The 19,836-nt window shown below is 35.8% G+C and overlaps 1 protein-coding gene across 17 annotated transcripts in view; it reads left to right on the forward strand.

Annotated features, from left to right (window-relative positions):
* CDIN1 (CDAN1 interacting nuclease 1) overlaps window positions 1–19,836 on the forward strand; it is a 261,023-nt gene that overhangs the window by 92,589 nt on the left and 148,598 nt on the right. Inside the window, exons 1-2 of one of the 17 annotated variants that reach the window (XM_072622909.1) lie at window positions 7,720–7,833; window positions 9,542–9,662. The exons of 14 other annotated variants lie outside the window; for them this stretch is intronic. The gene's annotated coding sequence lies outside the window, so the exon portion shown is untranslated. Of the gene's footprint in view, window positions 1–7,719; window positions 7,834–7,866; window positions 9,663–19,836 lie in introns of those variants that run through there. 2 more of the 17 variants (XM_072622910.1, XM_072622908.1) reach the window with 2 other exon arrangements.

Below are 19,836 nucleotides of genomic sequence, written 5' to 3' on the forward strand. Positions count from 1 at the left end.
AAGAGGGATTTGAATCCCAAGAGAGGTATGCAGATGGTAAGAGAGTACCTAGCATCTCTAAAGAAATTGAAGCTTGTATAAATCATTTCCTGGTGTCATGAAAAAGCTTGCAGATGAGTTTGCTGAATAGGTCTTTGAAAACTGTAGAGAAAGTAAAATTAAAGATGGACAGTGTTGTTCGGATCTTGGAACAGTGATGTAGAGTGTTTTCTATAACCTATAGATCTGTAACTTTGTGTCAGTAAATGCGAAACATAATATCTAGGATGAATTATTAAAATGATGTTTCATGAGTGTTTAGAAAAGGGATTCTTAAAGCTGGGGAGGAATTACATTTGTATTTTCATTTGCCTGTATTTGAAATTTAGCATTTCCTTCAATTATGATTTGGAAAAAACCAACAGTATTTTTAGAAAGAGTCCATAGACTACACCAGAGTACCAGAGGTTTCTTTCACACACACACACACACACACACACACACGCACACACGCATACACACACACACACACACACACACACAAACACACACACCCTAATTTAGGAGAAACAGTAATTACAAAAGCTTACTAAGAAGAGGTAATGAGAAATTAAACTGTCTTTCCTTTTATAAAATAGCCTCCTATTTGGTCTCTCAGCTTCCAGTTTTTTCTGTTTTCCAGTTCAACTAAAAAAAGAAAAAAAGTCAGCAGCCTGTTTTATGCCAAGCATTGTACTCCAGGGCCACAAAGGCAAAAATGAATCCCTGTCCTGAATGGAGAGAGGACAGTTGAGTCAAGAAGAACTATTCAAACCTTGTGGTGGTAATCCATCCTTCACAGGTCTGACAAAATAATTTTCCTAAGGCTTAGGCCTGCTACTTCATTCATAGTTCCCTGTTGCCTTTAAGATCAAATACAAATGGTGTTTGAGGTTTTTCTCAAACTGTTTCTGAACTTATTTTTGTCTTGTTTCACATTGTTCCCCCTATATATTCTTTCCTAGCCCAACTGTACTTGTGGCTATCTTTTAGACTTAATGGACTGTCTCCTACCTCTGTGTTCCTATACGCCACTCTCTTCTGCCTGGAATGTATTTCATTTCCATCTTTCAGAATCTTTATCTTCCTCCTAGGATCAGGTCAGGAGTCACCTCTTTATAGCTTTCCTTAAACCCTCAACCGAAAATGTTCATTTCCTTTTCAGTTTTTTTTTGTTCCCTTTAGGTCTTATCCCCAATATGAATGATAAAACTTAGAACCCCCTATACTCAGCATCACTCAGAAAACTACCCCAGCCTCTAGGTACAATGTACATCAGAATCTTTTTCCAAATCATAGGTCCCATTCCCTTTCCTTATGTGTATATATTTTACTAGTCAGCTAGAGCAGGGCTTCTTAAACTTTTTCCACTCATGACCCCTTCAGCACTTTTTAAACCGGGGGCCTGTGCTACCCACAATTTAAGAAGTGCTGAGCTACAGGATACTCTTAGTTCGAAGCCAACACATTTACCGATATAGCATAGTAATAAAAATAACAGGATATCCCCATTCCCCCCAGCTATAAGCCTTGACCTCACCCACAAATACATATCTCTTCGAATTGAAAGAATAGTCATGCATAGGGATAATGTGATACATGCACGCATGGAGAACACATGTAACTAAGACATGTGGGAGGGGTCAACTCATGCTTCTAATGCTGCTGCCTTCTGGTGATACTGAGGCAATTTTGACTTCCCAGTGGAATCAATATGGGTATGCCCAGTAGATTTCTTTGCTTGCTAATGCATAGTCGGTGGAGTTGTGAACTAATCCAGCCATTCTAGATAGCAATTTGGAAGTATGCCTAAAGCATTATAAAACACTATTTGATCCAAAAATACTGTTACTCGCTCTGTATTCCAAAGAGATTTTTTCAAAAAAGGGGGGAAAGGGCCTATTTGTACAAAAAATATTTATTTTTAATAAATATTAAATATTTATAATAGCAGCTATTTTTGTGGTGCAAAGAATTGGAAATTAAAGTGTGATGCCCATTCATTGAGGAATGACTGAACAAATTGTGGTATACAGTTATAGTGGAATACTATTAAGCCTAAGAAATAATGAGCAAGATGATTTCAGGAAAACCTGGAAAGACTTACCTAAACTAACGCAAAGTGAAGAGAACAGAACGAGGAGAGCATTGTAAACAGTGAAAGCAATACTGTGTGATGATCAGCTATGACTGACTTAGCTCTTCTCAGCAATAAAATGATTCGAGATAATCCCAAAGGACTCATGATGAGAACTGCTCTACACCTCCAGAGAAGAAGCTGATACTGTCTGAAGGCAGGCTTAAGCACACTATTTTTCCACTTTATTTTTTCTTGTTTTTTTTTTAAATCTGTTTCTTCTTTCACAACATGACTAATATGGAAAAATGTTTTGCATGACTGCACGTAAATAACTTCTATCAAATTATTTATCTCAGGGAGAGGAAGGTGAAGGAGAGAGGTAGAAAATTTAGAACTCAAAAATATTTTTAAGTGAGTCTTAAAAATTGTCTTTGCATATAATTAGGGAAAACGTATTGTGACAACAACAAAAAAAAGATTTCTCTGCTGCTCCCTTCTGGTCATCTTGTCTTAATTTCAGCTATCCAGTAGTTTGCAGCAGTTTAATTGTGTCCAACTTCAACTGTAGATGGTGTGGTTAGTAAAACAGAAGATGGCTGTAATATTTTTGACCTTCTATTGAGAACTCTAGCTATAATATTTAGCCAAGGTTCTGTTTTCAGAGCTGCTTGCTTCTTTTTCTTCCATCCACTAGAGTGGAGGGGTAAAAGGTGAGTAAAAGGAGAGTCGTTTCCTTGAATAAACTGCCTACAGTACTTCTTAGTCAACCATCTTGACCAATGACTATGAAGTTCATCAGTTTGCTGTATCAGCCAATGGCAGGCAAGATCTCTTCTCAACCAAACTACCGACAGAAAATAAGCGATGAGCCTAGGTTAAGATCACATCTGGCCTTTGAAGTCTTTGAATTCTTTGCAATATTCCTTTCTTCACTATATTTTCTGAATTTCAAAGCTTAACTCTCAAATGACTTATAGTGAGAAACTGATTTTAATTACTAGTCCAACCATAGATTACTGACTGGGGCGATTATCCCCACTTTGCCCTTTCAAGTTTTAAATTCTCAGTCAGAAAAGGAATGAAGTAAAACAGTGGTGAGGAAACTGCTTTTAAGGTTCCCCCATCTTGTTTTTTCCTTCTAGGAATAGGTTCAAAGGGTGAGTTAGTTGAGGATGGCTGAAAAGACCATTAACCATTGTTTCCCTGCCCCATCCTACCCCCTCCTTCTAACAAGTCAAAGCCTTCTTTCTCTTGTCCCTTATATAGTCAACAATCAGCGTATGGCTTTTCAGAATAAAAAAGACAATGCTGTCTTGGGTTACATTAATAGAAGTATTGTGTTTATAACAAGGAAAGTAATAATTCCATTCTTTTTTTCACTGGCCAAATTGTGCCTGTCATGCTTTCTACAGTTCTCCACACAATCTGCCATTGCTTGAGAGTTTTCCTTGAAAACAGTGAGGGCAATGGCAGTGGAAGCTTTTCAGCTGACGAGAATTCAGAGAAACCAGAGGTCAGAACTTCATAATTAATGGTCTTGATTATCTACCTATGTGTACTAATCATATCTCCACTTTTGTGGGGACTTATTGGCTGCCACCAAATCCTTTCCCACAAACTAGAAAAGTATCAGCTTGCACTGTAGATCCTTCTCAGTTCCTTCTCCATTTTCCAAGATGGATCCTTAGTCTGGAACCTCCCCGGGGAGTTTTTTTGGGGGGAAACAAGATTGTCACTACATATTTAATTAGGATGTTGACAAGCAGGTTATCAAAGGAAGGTAAACGTGATAGTGAGGGGCTATGAAACTATGCCACCTTGATCAAATTAGGGATCTTTTCCCGAGTATAGGAGGTTTAGGAGATCCATAGTACAGTAACTGTTTCAAAATATTTGAAGAGCTAAAACATGAAAGATTAGACCTATTTTTTGTGACACCATTGAGTGAATTATAGAAAGGAAGATAAAAAGGAAGAACTTTCTAACAGCTCTGAAGTTGAGTGGGCTGTCTTAAGAGGCAGATCTGCTTCAGCATTGCCTGGATGACCACTCATGGGGGATATTTTAGAACATATTCATGTATCAGGTAGGGGAGTTGGACGAGATAATGTCTAAGGTCTCTTCCAAAAGTTTTCATTTATGTCTTTGTGATTTAGTTATCTAACATGCATAAAAGAAAGATCTGGGATTTTATCTGCTTGGGAGCACTGGGTGTGATTTCTTTCCACAAGCACAGAAGATGGCCAGTGAATAGAAAGCAACAGCTATCTATTAAGTATCTACTTGCTATGTGCCAGGCACTTTACAAATATTTGGTTCTTACAACATCCTGGGATGCTCTTATGATTCCCATTTTTCAGTGGAGGAAACTGAGGCACACAAAGGTGACTTGCCCAGGGTCACACACCTAGTAAGTGTCAGAGGCTGGATTTGAATTCAGGTCTTCCTGACTTTAGGCCCAGCACTCTATCTACCACGCCCACTAGTTGCTTCTGTGACTTAGTAGACAAATCCTACGGAGTTGCTTGAGGTATGCAGAATGACCTAAGATCACACTGTCAGAAGAAAAATTTAAAACCATGTCATAGTGATTGCAAACCCAGCACTCTTTCTACTATGTCATGCTGATCTCTAATGCTTCAACTATATATTTACTTCACCATAGTGGTGTATATTTGCCATGGCATTTGGATTAAGCTCATGGTTAATAGCAATATTATTCCCAGAAGCACAGCATGTTTATACACTTGAGTGAAATGCACACTGAGGATTAAAATTGTTCCTGACTCTCCTCCTTTTTCAGAGAAGGAGGTTTTCTTAGCTACGTATTATAATAGTGCAGAAAAAAAGAAGAGAATGTTCATCTTTTTCCATAGAAAGTTAATAACTGAATTGAATTTTCTTCTTATGTGACAAGCTGGGAATTTTGTATGGAAATGAAGTCCAGATTGTGGCATTGAGACTTATAGTAAGACAAACCTCCATCAAGATTGCTCTTTGCCTTGGATAGAATGGACACTTGAAGGATGCTTAAGTTGGTGGTTGTATTTTTCCCAAAACTGAAAGTATTCATCCATGATCTTTTTTTTAAATTTGTAGTTGATATGTAAAGTGAGTATGATCTGTCACTGTGGCTGACAAACATTCAGAGGACTGGCACCTGGATTTCTTATCCTCCAGTGCTTCGTGTGATGTCTACTAAATAAATACATTTTGTTTCAGTAACTTTAAAAGGGAAAGGAACTAGATCTGTGATTTTATAGGTATAGGAAACTTCCATATGAGGCACTCCATCTACCAAGACAGATTGGCACCTTTTCTGCAACTAAGAGTCTTAGCCATTTGTCTAAAGTATTGAGAGGTTAAGTGATTAACCAAGTGATTTGCATAGCAAATATCTATCAGGGGGTAAGACTTGAACCCAGGTCTTCCTTGCTTTCTAACTATTATACTATGGTTGCTTTTCAGTAATCCTCCCTAAAAAAGAATTTAATCTGAAGTGTTGCTGCTTAGACTTAACATATCTCACATAGGACTATATGTTTACTTGTAATAGTTTGAAAAGAATCTATTATGTGGAAGATTCTGTTCAGATTTTTATATCCCTGGAGGAATTTGTTTAGCTTTGTATGATGTGTGACTTTGCTTTTTAGCAGTACATGGATGTAAGTTTCTGAACACTGTTTATTCTTATTGATGTAAATGTGCCTTTTAGTGTTCTCACATCTGGCCATTTGTTTTGTTTGGGTCTTACTGATGGGCTCCAACACAGCTGTGATCTGGTGTCATTTGCCAAAAGCACAGTGCTCTGGTCCTGAGACAAATGAGACATGGAGATGGGCAGAGATTGACAGAGTGTTCCATCTATCTGTGAGATAATCATCTGGCCTCTTGTTTTTTGCCAATTTTACCAACCTCTGGGGTTAGGCTAAGTGGAAGCAGTGACTGGATTTACCACCTTAAGGAGATGCTTGGTGCAGTATGTTTCAGAGGAAAGAATGCTAGTTCTGAAATGGAGGAACCTTGCCTTCATTCCCAGTTCAACTATTTACCTGTGTGACCTTGGACAAAACATTTAAACTCTCTGCTGGACCAAGGGTTCTATGAACTACTCTTATTTCTATTTATATATTACCTTCGGGGCTTTTTATTTTTTAAATTATGCATTCTGTTTGTTTTTATATCACCTGCATTTCTGAATATATCCTTTTCCTTCCCCCTTTCCCAAGTGCTCCTTCTCTCATAACAAAGATTCCAGAGAAAAAATGCTTTTGAAGTCTGTAAACTATTTTTAAAAATTAAATTCTTTTGACTAACACATGTATTTGTTATCTCCATCTCACTTCTCCACATTGGGAAAAAGAAAACAGAACCTTTGTGTCAAATCTGAATTGTCAAAAATAAATTCCCACATTGACCGTATCCAAAAATTCTATGTCTCATTCTTTACTCTGAGGAGCTCATCCCTTCATTGTCTCTGGGATTATGGTTTCTCTTTGCTTTGATCAGAGTTCTTCGCTCTTTCCAACTTATTTATCTTTTTATTGTTGCTGTTATCCTATAAATTCTTCTCCTCCTGCTTGCTTCACTCTTCACTATTCATTCAAGTCTTCCATATTTTTCTGAAACTGTCCCTTTCATCATATCTTGGAGCACAATAGTATTCATTAAATTCATATACCATAATTTGTTCAGCCATTACCCAATTGATGAGCACCCCTTTAGTTTCCAGTTCCTTACCACTACCAAAAGAGCTGCTTAAATATTTTTGTACATATAGGACCCGTTCCTCTTTTTTGATCTCTTTGGGGTATGTATAGGCCTAATAGTGGTATTTCTGGTTCAAAGGGTACGCACAATTTCATAATGTTGGGGGCATATTTCCAAATTGTTTTCCAGGATGACTGGACCAATACACAGCTCCACCAACAGTTCATATAAACTAGTTGTAGTTGCCATAACCCTCAGTCCACCATGCCCTTGGGGTCTTCTTTCTTCCCATTTCCATTGACTAGATGCAAGTAATTCTGCCCATTGGTAAAGTTTAAGTAACACGGAGACAACCATATTCTCATAGACTGCAGGAAAATTGTGGTTTAGAGTAATAGTGGAAGTCTCCTCTTTAAGCTCGTAGGTAGTGATGTGCCAGTTGGTACTTAGTGTTATTTCCAAAATAACATAAATAGAGTGACAGAAGTACAGGGATAGAACTGAGATCATTTATCTGGTTTGGGTGAAGAAAGTGTCCCTGGCTTTCTTCAACAGATAAAAAATGAAGAAATGATGTAAATGTTTTCATAGTTCTGTTTTACAAGAAGCAAATCATTTGAAGTTCTTTTGGATATAAGCATAAATCTGTGTTCATGCATGGGTTGGAATTACTAATATTATAGTAAGTGATTCCTGATTCATAAATCAAACTTCAAAAGAAGATTAAGCATTTTATACATTAAAAAATAGAATTAATGCCTCCCTCCTACCTTTTATAAATGCAGCAGTTAATTTTCTCTTGCAGCAAAAATAAATAAATAAATGAAAGAAACAAACCACCAAACTTACTTTCCTTTTCAACAGCATTATTGGCTGTGCCAGTAAGTGAGAAGTCTTTTTAATTAACTGGATCATGGGACATTAGAGCTGGAAGCCTTTTGAGAAATCACCGACATCTTATTTTATTTTACTTACTATTCTGTAGCCTGGAGAAGTGGATTTGCCTGCCCAAGGTCACACAACTGGTAAGATGGAGCTGGAACTTAAGTTTTGTAACTGCCAACCCAGTGTTCTCTTAGACTACCAGTTATATCTGTCCAGCAAGGAACTTTCAGACCAAAATTATATTCAACAACATATTAATATTATAATTTGTGTCAGTAGTGATTTAAACTATTGTGCACTGTTTTTAAAAAAAAAGATAAATTTTTAAGCAGGAATAAATGACAAACAATAGCATAGTGTTTGATAAACCCAAGAATATGAATTACTTGGTGAATAAGGGGGTCCTTTCCTACGTCTTTTTTAAAAATAGATTTTGTAAATTGCTATTTTTACATCACCTAGATTTTTCTAGATATCTCATTTTTTTCTCCATTTTCAGAGAAGAATCTTGCATCACAAATTTTTTTTAATTAAAAAAATGGGAAAAAGGAGAAGAGGAGTCATTGATGTATTTGGGAAGAAAATCCCTGATGTTATATATAATAGTGTTTTATGCCTATGGATTGGATTCACAACTTCTGCAAGGGAATAGGGGTGGCGCCTTCTCATCTCTTTTTTGGGATCCAGCTTGTTCTTTACAATTTTGCAACATTCATTTTCAATTGCTTTGTGATTCTTTCCATTTATATTACTATGGTAATTATGTATTTTGTTTTCCCGGCTCTGTTTTTTTTTTTTTTTTACTGTGCATCATTTCAGGTAAGTCTCCCCAAGAATTTCAGCAAAAAAATATAGATTTAGAGAAGAATTTTACAGCACATACCTCAATAAGTTTCAAATACATACATGCCCTAAATATAAAAGATAACATTATCTTTAAATTGAAGGGAAATGGAAGAAGGTACCTTTGACTACCATGGATAACGAACTTTTATTCAGGGTCTTTTGAAAAACATCCATTTATGTGAATGAGAGTTTAATTTGCATGAAGTTGAAAAACTTTTGCATTAACCATATTAACACAGCTAGAATAGGAAGAGAAACCACTGATTAGAAAACCATCTTTGTTTAGAGAACTAACACAGAGTCATTCCCCAAAACATAAATGGACAAATCATAGAAACAAACAGTTCTCATAGAAGAATTGAAAATATTAACAGCCATATGAAAGATTGCATCAAATTACTAATCATAAGAGAAATTTCCATTCATATTAAAGCCATTGTGAGGTTCCATCTCACTCAGCAAATTGGCAAATATGACAAAATATAGAAATAGTGTTGGAGGGACTGTGTGTTTAGGAAGATGGGGACATTAATGTACTGTTGCTCTAGCTGTGAATTAGCCCAAAAGTTCTGGAAAGCAATTGGAATTTATGCAAAAAAAAAAAAAAAAGCTGCTAAAATATCCATATTCTAGTTCTTGAATGTAATGGACCATAAGAAATGCTGATTTTGAGGAATTCTTAGAAACATAGGAAGACTTCTTAAGTAGAAATATAGAATGAATTTAGAAGAAAACAGCATGTTGGATATCTACAAAAAACATAAATTGAAAAAAAATAAAACTGAATGATGTGTTATTATAATGACTGACCAGTCTTAGTGCCAGGGAAGAGATGAGGAAATGTAGTTCTTTTATTGAAAAGGTGGAGACTGGGTGTAGAAAGTGCATACACTGCTGGAAATAGTAGCCGTGTTGATTTCGCATTTGTTGATTATGCATTTGCATAACTGTGCCTTGATTTTGTTGTGGTTGCTGTAGATGTTTTACTTTCTTTTTCTTTAGGGAGGCACAGTGGGTTAATGGAGGAGTATATTCAGAAATGACTGTGATAGAAAAAGAAAAGACAGTAATAAAACTTAAATATTAAAAAGACATCTTCATCCTACAAGTAAGCCCAAAGTCGGTATGTAATTATTCCCTCAGGTTATTATTAAATCCACTAGATTATCATTTGGTAAATTACCATTACATTGTGCATCAAGTCTATTGATTTATGATTCTGTACTGTAAATTGTACCCTAGTGGGTGTAAAGAGTTAATGTAGCTTTTTTATTTTTTTTATTCTAAGGGAGCTTATGTTAAGTCTGTCTCAATGTGAAGTGGAATTTTTCTAACATATTAAAAATTGTTTTCATGATTGTATGTTTATTAAATGACCAATGCTGTTTTTAAAGCATTGGATCTATGTGCTTGGTAGCCTTTAAATGATTAAAAACCACAAAGAAAAGTCTTAATTAAAAGACACCCCTACATAGACAATAAGGTAAGACTAGAATAGGAGGAGAAAATGCTGTATTGCCTTTGGGAAACTGTAGGATGCTTTTAATGACCCCAAACATGATCTTCTTCAAACAAAGGGGCCTTCTTTTTAACATGGTATATGTACACTGGTACTTGAATAGCTATGGCTCATGGAACACCACACTCTCAGAAGAATTAATTACAAGAGATACAACACATAACCCACAAAGAATTGTGTCTCATATAGAATCAAATGTATGCCATTTCTTAAAGGTCAGATTATCCTTTGTTCTGAACTTTTGATGTAGAGTTGAAGCTCTGGGAAGAGAACTTGCATCCTTAGAAGCTTGGAAAATTCAACAAAAGGTCTAGTTTGAGAGAGTGCCTGTGATCATTTCTGATTTTCAAGGCATGGCGTTCTTTGGACAAAAAGTGAAATGGCAAAATGACTTATCTTAACTAGTTCAAGGAACAGAGGCAGTAAATCAGATGGCATGCTAACTATTAATTGATGGTGATGAATGTACTCAAAGCTTCCATCATTCAAAAAGCTTGGAAAAGGAAATTGGATTCTGAATACGCTTAATGTAATAGTCAGCGGCACATAGTTAACTCCCTATTATCCATCGTTGTGAATGCAGACAAAGTATGACTGAGTAGAATTCCCAGGTATCTCTAAATAGCCAGTAGCTTCACAATCCTACTGAATCTTTTATGAGAATGGCTAATGGTAACAACATTGTTTGATGTGGGCCTTTCCTAAGCTGTTCAGTGTCAACTTCTTTTGAACTCATTTGGGAAGAGATAGATACGTAAAGGGCACGAACAAGCCACAAGCTAGATAATCATTCTTTAAATAATCAAGTAATGATAAGATTTTTTTTCAGATGGGTCCTTTCTCATCTTAAATGAATTTTTCTTTTCATGAAGGATTAAGTTATGAATACCTACATGATAATAAATATCTTCTTTAATAACACATTATCTTAACTGATTAAATATATTTACCTCATATTTGGGAACAGTAAATACCACATAGGTACGCATAGCTGAATGATCAGTCACCTTGTCTCCATGCTGTTTCAACTGCACATCTTGTCTATAGTGTTCTCAGCAAGGGGTTATCTAATTTTCCTCCTAAGACATTCATTGATGGAACACTCCTTAGTCTTTGATGCCAGCTATTGCATTTTTGGAATATCTAGTTATTAGGAAATATTTCCTTATGTCCAGGAAGAAGTCTGCCTCCCTTTGTTACCAACAACTATTCCCAGTTCCAAGTTCAAGGACCAATCAGAACAAATCTTCCATTTTTTCATAATCCATCAAATACTTGAAGGTAGTGGTCATGTGCTCCATAAGTCTCCAGTTTGTCAGACTAAATGTCCCCATTTTTTTTAAGATCCTCAAGTAGCATGGTTTATAATCTCTTCCCCATTCTATGGGTAGTTGAGACCAAAAGCAAATAAACTCTCACCTCCAAAAGACAGATAGACTTTTTACTTTCACAAATCAAATTTACCATTTATCACATAATTTGACTAAGAACTATTTTAGTAAAGATTTATGAGGACCCTCACGCACACACAAAAATAACAAACAAACAAAACCAAAACTTTTTAATAACAATTAGAACATGGTGTATTCAAGTTTTTTGTTTTGTTTTCTTTTTGGAAAAGAAAAAAAAAGAATGAGGAGTAAATTATCAGATATTACAAGATAGGTTAAGGTTAGTTTGGATTACTGTGTGGCCATTATTATTAAGACATATTTTTAAGCCAGAGCAGAGGACAGGTACCCTCTATTCCTTGTTAGTTAACATTTTATTTTTCCTCACTTACATGTAAAAGCAATTTTTTAATGTTCATTTTTTTAAAATTTTGAGTTTCCAGGTTTCTCTGTCTTCCTCTCTCCCCTCATCCCTTATTAAGAAGGCAAGCAATTTAATATAGGTTGTAAATGTGTAGTCATACAAAACATTTCCATATTAGTCATGTTGTGAAAGAAAAAACAGACCTCCCCCCAAATACACACACACACACACACACACACACACACACACACACACACACACACACACACACTAAAGTTTAAGAAAATAAAAACATGTGCCTTGATCTGCATTCATACTCCATCAGTTCTTTCTCTGGAGGTAGATAGTATTTCTCATCATAATTCCTTTGGAATTGTCCTGGATCACTTTTGTTGAGAATAGCTGTCATTCATAAGTAATCATCATACAGTATTGCTGTTACTGTGTACAATATTCTCCAGGTTCTGCTCTTTTCCCATTGCATCAGTTCATGTAAGTCTTTCCAGGTTCTTTTCTGAGAGTATCCTTCTCATCATTTTTTTTATAACACAATAGTATTCCATTACAATCATATATCACAGTTTATTCAGGCATTCCCCAGTTAATGGATATCCCCTCTCAATTTCCAATTCTTTGCTACCACAAAAAGAGCTGTTACAAATATTTTTGTATGTGTGTACTCATATATACATGTACATTTGTACATACATGTTTTCCTTCTGGTTTTCAATCACTTTGGTATGTAGATCTAGTAGTGGTATTACTGGGTCAAAGGGTATACAGTTTTATACCCCCTTGGGCATAATTCTATGCTTGGATTACTTCACAGAATTACCAACAGTGAATCAATGTTTCAACTTTCCCATGTCCCCTTCAACATTTGTCATTTTCCTTTTCTATCATATTAGCCAAACTGATAGATATGGGGTGGTACCTCTGAGTTGTTTTAATGACCATAGATAGCTTTTATTACTTTGTCTGAAAACTGCCTTTTTCATATGACTGTAGATAGCTTTTATTACTTTGTCTGAAAACTGCCTTTTTCATATGACTGTAGATAGCTTTTATTACTTTGTCTGAAAACTACCTGTTCATATCCTTTGATCATTTTATTGATTGGGGAATGGCTCTTGTTTTATAAATTTCAGTCAGCTCTCTCTATATTTGAGAAATGAGGCCTTTATCAGAGAAACTTGCTGTAATTTTTTTCATAGCTTTGATTAATAATTGTATTTCCCTCCATTCTGTTCCCCTCTCCAATTTATTCTACTCTCCTTTCACTGTCTGTCTTCAAAAGTGTTTTGCTTCTGACTATTGCCTATCCCAATCCATTATTTTTAAGAGTCCCCTCTCTTCCTTCTCTTTTCCCCATTCCTCTCCTATTTTTGTTTAAGGTAAGGTAGACTTTTATACCCAACTAGGTGTGTAAGTTATTCCGTTTCTGAGCCAATTCCAATAAGAGGTATGGTTCATAGGATCCCCTCTCCTCTATTTTCCCCTCTTCTTTAAAAGCTCTTTCATGTCCCTTCTGTGTGAGATAATTTAGCCTATCTCCCTTCTCCCATTGCATTTTTCTTTTTCACCCCTTAATTTTATTTTTTTTAGATAATCATCTCATCATATTCAGCTCACACCCATCCATACCTATTGTCTACGTATACTCCTAACTGCCCTAATAGCGAGAAAGTTCTTAGTAGCTGACAAGCATCATCTTCCCATGTAGGAATGTAAAGAGTTTAACCTTATTGAATCCCTTGTGATTTCTCTTTCTTACTTACCTTTTTATGCTTCTCTTGGGCCTTGTATTTGAATGTCAGATTTTGTATTCATCTCTGGTCTTTTCTTGAATTTTTCAGGAATTCTTGAAGTCCTCTATTTCATTGATTGTCCATTTTTTCCTCTGAAGGACTATACTCAGTTTTTTTTCTGGGTAGGTGAGTTTTGGTTGTAATTTCAGGTACTTTACTCTCAGTAATATCATATTCCAAGCCCTCTGATCCTTTAATGCAGAAGCTGCTAAATCTTATGTTATCCTGACTGTGGCCCAATGATATTTAAATTGCTTCTTTTACTGTTTACAATATTTTCTCCTTGACCTAGGAGTTCTGGAATTTGGCTATAATATTCCTAGGAGTTTTGATTTTCGAGATCTCTTTCAGGTGGTGATTGGTGGATTTTTTTCAATTTCTAGTTTACCTTCTGGTTCTAGAATATCCAGGCAGTTTTCCTTGGTGATTTCTTAAAAGAGGTTGTCAAAGGTCTTTTTTTCTGCCCTCTGTTCTTAAATCAGAGTCATCTAGTTATTCCACATGTGTATAAATATTTGTGTTGAACTGGATACTGCTGTTAGTTTTCCTATCTCGACTCTTCTTCCTTCCTTGAATCCTCATGTTTTATCCTGAACCTTTTGAAGCTGATGATGACCAGTTTACTGGAATCGATTTTCTGCTTGCCTAGCACCTTGTGTTCTATCATGACTCCTAGTTTTGACTTCTCATGACCTGTGCCATCTTGTACTACTATGCAGTGATTTAATGTTTAAGGTAGCAGAGTATGGAAAAATAATCAATTCAGTCACATAGAGAAACTCTGTACTCTGAAGCACTTGTAAAAAGTGAAAAACGTATATAACGTATGTAATCTGAAGAGAAATCAAAGTATAAGAAATTGGATACAAAGTTTACAGACTATCGTTGTGATGACCAATGTCATAATTCCTAGGATGTAGGTAATGAAACTTTCCAACTCCGGTATTCTGTCCATCCTTCTGAACACACACACTCACACACACACACACACACACACACACACACACTTCCTAAATTGCTTTCTTAAGTATTTGTGTAATTCTTTTGCTTAGTCATATAGAGCCAGGAATGTCTTTATAAAAGAACTCTTAATATCTAAGTGCTTGGCCTTTACTTCCTAATGATGAGCTTTAAAATTGTTATTGTCCTGACATAATTAGGTGTAACACCTAAAATGCTTTGTGTGTGTAGCTATAAAAAAGAAAGTAATGTGATCTAGGACTGACAATAAAGCTGTATCTCTGAAAAAATCCTATGGAAGGTTGAAATTGAATGTGGTAACTGCAATTATCTAAAAGGAAGTCTATTATTATATGATAAAACTGTCAAAATAATGATTGGGTACTCCCACAAATTGTACAGATAGATCAATAAAACCAATATTACGTCACGCTTTGAGAATTTAGGAATTCCACTTGCCCCTAATTCATGACAGAGGTGTTCACAATATATTTAAGAATCAGATAATTGTAAGATTTTTTTTCTTCCTGCTTTATTTTCTAATTAACCATTATCTAACCAGTGATTATTTTTGCTTGAAAAGGTCAAAGAACAGTGTTATTAGCAACCTAAATATGGGATCTATCTAGTGCATCTGCGTGTTCTTTTTCTGGTTTTCCCTGGTCCTCCTTAAAACTAGTACCTTCTGTCTGGAATTTACCTCCTATTTATCCTCTATAGGTTTTGTTTGTACATAATTGTTTGCATGGTGTTTCTTCCATATTCCAGTTAGGGATTTTTTCAAGCATATGGAGAGTTACCACCTAAACTATTTGCATACCTGTACATAATCTAATTTTCTCCAGACATACTATTGTTTTACTCCTTAATCACTTTTTGGTGGCTCTCCAATGAAAACTCTTAAGGTTTCTTGGTGATCTATGAACTGGATAGCTCTAGTAAGGATCTAATCAAAGTTGGCATCATGTTTCTTATGTTCTTTATTGCACTTTACAAATCCCAAGAAATCTTGGTTAATGTTTTCTGTGAAATGAAAGTAACAGCATTACTTTGACTGATTGATGGTCCACTATGAACATTTGTATTGTTTTCTGTAATAATCTTCCCCTGTTTCAGACAACAGTCAATGAGCATTTATTTGTGTTGCCAGTACAAAACAATTTTGTCTTTTATCCATTCCTCCCACTCCTCTACCTCCAGAGTACCAGAATCTTTATGATTTGTCTGCATCAAGTATCATTCTGTTGCTTCTGTCCTTTGGACTTCATGAGGTTTTTCTTAAATTCTTCTTAGAAGTATAATTAGCTCTCCAGCAGCCCCATTATGCTTGGTATCTGTGAGAGGAGGATGGCTCCCAGGGTTAGGATGAGGATATTTCTAGCCATTCTAAATACATGAAAGCTCATTTGAAAAATAAATTCTGAGGGCTAAGAATTTAAATCTTAGCTACTAGTTTTAATCCTATCCTAATCTTTTACATGCTATCCCTTGTTACTCAGAAATGTAAAGAACAGTGTTCTATCATCATGAACACTAAGAATGCATGGAACAATCCATTTCTAGTGCCCCTAGTTTCACAATGAATTGATGTTACTTACTGGAGTTAGGAAGACTCATCATTCTGAGTTCAAATCTAGCCTCATACACTTTCTATCAATGTGACCCTGGGGAAGTCACTTAACCTTTCTTGCCTCTATTTCCTCATTTGTAAAATGAGCTGAAGAAGGAAATGGCAAACCATTACAGTATCTCTGCCAAGAAAACCCCAAATGGGGTCACCGAGAGTTGGACACAACTGAAACAAAGGAATGACAACAACAACAAAAAAAAACTTGTTTAAAACACATCTTGAATTACCTACATAATAGCTATTAATTCTATTGATTTTATAAATACCTTTCCATGGCAAGATGTTAGTAGAATACATCTATTGATTACTTCTTATTTTAAAATAATCATTGTCATCATTCAGTAAATATATGTTGAGTTCCTACCTTGTAAAAGATACAGAAATCAGTTAGGATGGACCAGTTTTCATGGAACCTATGATCTCACAACGGGGATTAAAGAGAGAAAAGTCAGCAAGCTAAGGTGAAACATAAAGCCATAACAAGAGATCCAAAGTATCATAGGAATTCAGATGGAGTAGAGATTGCTTACGCCTGCGGAGGGGTCTGGGGAAGGTATCAAGCTTAGGCTGGGCTTTTTTAGAGAACAATTGAGATTTGAACAGCGAGTTAGGTAGGAAGGGCATGGTAGGCGGAAAAGCCTCCATGGGCAAAGGTATGGAGGCATACCAGAATATTTCTTTTTCTTTTTTGTTCCTATCATAAAAAGTAAATGAGATCGGTCTGATAATCTGTTTTTTAGATTTATTTCTGCGTTATTCCAAGTATAGAAGTCATTATAAAAGTTTGTTTTCCCAGTGTCACGCTTAGTCTCTTTTTCAGTGTGCACTATTTTGACCCACTGTTGACAAATATGTTGCTTCAGGCACTCTTCTTTCATGAGTTATAAAATATAAATGAATTTGTAGTGACTTCAGCCTTCTTAATCAAGGACTTTAGGAGGCACGACATCAAACTCAGAAGTCTTAGCACAGTTTATTTGATTATCATGATAGCTAGCTAAAGTGAATCTGATATAATATAATAATTTAATAATATTTTATCTATTCTCAGTTACATGTACAAACAATTTTTAACATTCATTGTTTCTTTTTTTTTAAGTTTTGAGATCCAATTTATTTTCTTCACCTTCCTCCTCGCTGAGACAGTAAGCAATCTGATTTGGTTTTACATGTGCAGTCATGTATCACATTTCCATATTAGTCATTTTGTGCAAGAAAGCACCAACAAAAAAAAAGAAAGTAAAAAATAGTGTGCTTAGGTCCATAGTCAGACAACACTAGCTCTTTCTCTGGAGGTGGAGAGCCTTTTTCATTATGAGGTCTTTGGGATCATCTTGGATCATCGTACTGCTGAGATTAGCTAAGTCCTTCACACATAAAATATTGCTGTTACTATGTACAATGTTCTGGTTCTGCTCACTTCACTTTGTATCAGTTCATGTAAGTCTTTCCAGGTTTTTCTGAAATCTTCCTGCTTGTTATTTCTTAAAGCACAATAATATTTAATTAAAATCATATGCCACAACTTATTCAACCATTCCCTAGTTGATGGGCATCCTCTCAACTTCCAATTCTTGGCCACCACAAAAGATCTGCTAATATAATAATAACAGTAGTAGTTAAGACTTTCAAAACACTTTATATAAATTATCTCCTTTGATCCTCACCATGACTGTGCCACTTGTCTACCATTCGAATAGTCTTTAGCAGTTTTCTCCTGTTCAGCTTGGTTTTCTGCACTTCCTTCTTGACCAAGAGAGAAGAATTTTATACTAATAGGGCCCCAGGAGTTATGATCGGGTACACAAAGTGTAACAACTCAGCAGAGCAGGGCAACCTTTCAGCTAGGACATCCTTAGAGGAGGCAGTGCTCTATGAAATGCTCCAGGGTACTTCTTCTCATCTTGATACTAGACATCTACTCAAGTTTTTGGAATACAAATGACAGATTTGGAGAGAAATGAAGTGGAAACATTTTTGTAATTCTATGTCTGGTTGGTTTTCCTTTATTATTTAATGAGGGACAACATTTTCTTTTATCCTCTTGTGTCTGCTATACTAAAACAAGGTACTTTGTAAAAAAGACATCTTGTTCCTCAATCTGGCTTCTCAGGTTTTGCCCCTTTGCTATTTCTTTGTACTCTTCGCCTAGTGACCTGGCCTAGTGTTATGTCACACTCATTTGTATTTTAATTCTTGAAGTAATTCTTTGTTTCGCAAAGTTGGTTTTTTGGCTTTCCTTCCCATCTTTCTTTTGTATTATAATAGTTTTCTTGTACCATGACACTTCAAGTGGTTACTCTAAGCAATAACCTCATTCGCTTGGTAACTCATATTTAGACTTTGACCACTTTTATTTAAGTGGTAAAATAACTAAATGTTGTTCAATATGTTTAACAACCTCTGCCAACAGATGGCACTGGAAATCTGTTGTTGGAAACAGATTGCAAGAATTGAGTGTATGCATTTGTGCACCCTAAGCAGGGTTCGAGAATTGCGCCCCCTTGGTTTAACTGCAGGCTTTGTACCCTCACTGTAATCCAGGGGATGACATCACAAAGTATATACCAGTGTGCCCTGGGAATATCCCTCATTGTACTTCACCCTTTATTGCCTCCTCAGAAGCTCCCTACCTTGCTTATCCCTATTACATATGTTATTGATTTAAATAACTGAAAACTTGGACAATTGTATTGCCCTTTTAGTGGTCTGTCAAACCTAATAAAAATATCCATAGACCTTTGCATAATACAAAGCTTTTAACTTATTTTATTGCCTTCCACCCAAAAATTATCTTGTATTTATTTTGTATAGGTTTCTATATGTGTATGTTGCTTCCCAGAAAGAAGGTATGCTTCTGGAGGGTAGGAATTATTTCTTTATTGTTATGGTATTCCCAGCAAGGTGATTGGCACTTAGTACTTGTTGGTTAACGGACTGATTACCTAGCTGCGAGCTGGGGAGCTTTATGGAAACATAATAAATTATTTTAGTACAGTAGACACAAAAGGAGGGAGGAAGAAGATATGACTCCTTGTTAAATATGGAAGGAAAAGCAACTGACCATGTAATTAAAAAAATTTCTATTTCATTCCTTTATGGACCAAAAAAAAAGGTGTATTGAGCAGTCTGTTGTCTCCTGGATTGCCTTGTGCCTACTTGATGGAAGAAATCTGCAGGGAGGAGACCATGACAAAATGTGGTGCAGTTTTGGAAGTAACAGTGATACCTATGATATTCTTTGGCTTTGAGTGATTAGCTGCCTTCTTGATTGGTTATAGGAAGCCATATTTGTTGTTAGAAATATAAGAGAAAACAAGACAGGGAAAACTGACAAGTTAAAAGTGAATTTTCTTTTTAAATTTTATTTTCATAAATTTATTTTATTTTCAGATTATTCTTTTATCATGCATAAATCAATATGTTGAAGCAACATAGGTAACCTGCTTTCCTTCCTTCCTTCCTTCCTTCTTTCCTTCCTTCCTTCCTTCCTTCCTTCCTTCCTTCCTTCCTTCCTTCCTTCCTTCCTTCCTTCCTTTCCTCCCTCTCTCCCTCCCTCCCTCCCTCCCTCTACCCCCTAGTCCTGGAATAAGAGTTAGAAGATCTGACTCTACCACTTCTAGTT

Source organism: Notamacropus eugenii, chromosome 7 (genome assembly GCF_028372415.1).
Source record: "Notamacropus eugenii isolate mMacEug1 chromosome 7, mMacEug1.pri_v2, whole genome shotgun sequence".
Taxonomy (NCBI): Eukaryota; Metazoa; Chordata; class Mammalia; order Diprotodontia; family Macropodidae; genus Notamacropus; species Notamacropus eugenii.